Source organism: Glycine soja, chromosome 7, assembly GCF_004193775.1.
Source record: "Glycine soja cultivar W05 chromosome 7, ASM419377v2, whole genome shotgun sequence".
Classification (NCBI taxonomy): Eukaryota; Viridiplantae; Streptophyta; class Magnoliopsida; order Fabales; family Fabaceae; genus Glycine; species Glycine soja.
In genome coordinates, this window is record NC_041008.1 from 17656553 (window position 1) to 17658767 (window position 2215).

At 37.2% G+C, this 2215-nt stretch overlaps 1 long non-coding RNA gene across 2 annotated transcripts; it reads left to right on the forward strand.

Annotated features, from left to right (window-relative positions):
- The first annotated feature begins 550 nt into the window (after positions 1-550).
- On the forward strand, positions 551-2215 carry LOC114417785. Of its 2 annotated transcripts, none has more exons than XR_003667917.1 (3): positions 551-1116; positions 1493-1708; positions 2147-2215. It is a non-coding gene; the product is annotated as an uncharacterized LOC114417785 (long non-coding RNA). The 2 variants fall into 2 exon arrangements; XR_003667916.1 differs by having other exon boundaries at positions 2077-2204.

Below are 2215 nucleotides of genomic sequence, written 5' to 3' on the forward strand. Positions count from 1 at the left end.
AACTCTTGTGTGTTTTTTTCCTTCTTCCCTACTCTTTTACTTTCCGCTGTGCATTTAATTTCCTCTTTTACTTTCTGTTAAGTTTCTCTTCTACTCCTTATTCTCTTAACAATTTAGTAAAAGCCTTAAAAGAGTAATTTTTTAATTAGTAAAGGTTTAGAAATAATTAATTCAACCCCGCCTTCTTAATTATTCTGAGGCCACTCGATCCAACATTTTCAAGGTTGTTAAGCTTGTTCATTTCAACCGGCATGCTTCTGCTTAGCTTATTTGAGAACAAACGAAGTCGGATGAGCTTTCTCAAGTTACACTACTAAAAAAAGATTTTTTAACATCGTTAGATTTAAGTCGGTTTTTAAAAACCAAGGTAGACAAATGAACGGTGGTATTTTTGAAATTAAATTCAACGTTTTAAAAGCGGTTAGGTAGAAACCATAGTTGATAAAAAGTATATGCGATTACAAGGTCATTTTTTTACTAGTGACCGTCTTTGATTTCAAATTAAATAATAAATTAAATTTTTAATTTTTGGCCTTCCTCCGTCCATTGCGCTTCTTAGGGAAAACCAAAAGTCCCAAACCCTCCGTCCTTCTAACCTCCGTCCATAGCTCTTCACTCTCACTCCAACCCTCCATGGAAGACCCCTCAGATTCCCCACCACCACCACCATCACAAACACCCCTAAACTAAGCGCCACCTCAATGTCTTACACCAAATCCACCACCAAACCCTAATTTACTTCTCTCTTCTTCACCCCATGCACCACCACCCCACCAACCTACTACATCCTTATAGACATCCCTCACCGCCCTCCCCTTTCAAATCCTGGTCGCGGTGGGCCCCAGCGGCGCCAGAAAATCCACCCTCCTCGACATCCTCTCCGCCTGCACCTTCCCCTCCCACGACACTCTCCTCCTCAACTCCACTCCTCTTGTCCCCTCCACCTTCCGCAAACTCTCCTCCCTCCAACACGACCACTGCCTCCCTCTCCTCACCGTCTCTGGAACCTTCCTCTTCATCGTGGTCTTTTATAAATAGTGTAACACACAGTAGGGGACAGAACACATATCCACTTGAAAGGGTTAGGTTTCGGGAGAAAAAGCAATCCACTCAAAGGTAACTCTTCTCTTCTTTCCGTTCCCCTTTCGATTTCGCTTCCTTTTCAATTCGATTTGTATTTGCAATTTTGAGTTTTTGATTTTCCAGTTTCAATAAAGGAGCGTTTTAATAAAGTAGATATGGAAGGTAATTCCCCCTTTCTTTTTGAGATCCGATAAGAAATTTCCGTAATCAATTTGTGAGGAACTAATTGTCAGGTTTCCTTGGCATATAAGCAATGACTTTAACCTTAGTTGATTTATATTAACATTAATTTTTTGATTGATTGATCGTATAATTCTTTCACACATTGAATAGAAATTAAAATCCAAATTGAATTAATTTCAGTTCATCCTAATCAAATTGTTTTGTTATTTAATTATTGAATGAATAGAAGCAGGCAGATGTAAACTCACTGCTTTTGTTGCTGGGGTTACTGTTCCATTTGCTTCCATTGCTATTCAAGTACACCTTAGGAGGAGGCAATCATTCTATAGTCACTAGCACTCTTCAGTTGTTAAGAGCAAGCAACGTTGTTATGCTTCTAGCATACTTTGCTTACATCTTCTTCCAATTGAAAACCCATCGAAAATTGTTTGATGCACTAGAGGTGATGATGATTATTGATAATTTGGCATTTACTGTTTAGGCATAATTTATTTATGTTTCATTTTTACTGCATATAATTATTACATCATATTTGTAGATTAGAGAAGTAATTTATTGTCACAATGTCAACATTTAACTTTCCAATTAATAGTTATGAAGCTATATTTTAATACTTTACCTTTTGAAATGCAATTGTCACTTTAGAGAAGTCAAATTTTAGAATTAGTTACCTGAATCCATGCACAATCTTCCTCTCATAGGGATTTCTTGCACACTTCATGAATATATTGTGTCAATTGGAATGTTATAAAAAAATTTGAATGTTTTATCAGTTTACTAAGTTTTGAAATGATTAATGGTTTGTGGCAGATGTTCATTGAGGAAGTCATTGAACTTGTGGAACTGAACCCACTAAAGCATGAAATTGTTGGATTGCCAGGTGTTAACGGACTATCGACAGAGCAACGCAAAAGGTTGACTATTTCTGTTGAGCTAGTGGCTAATCCTT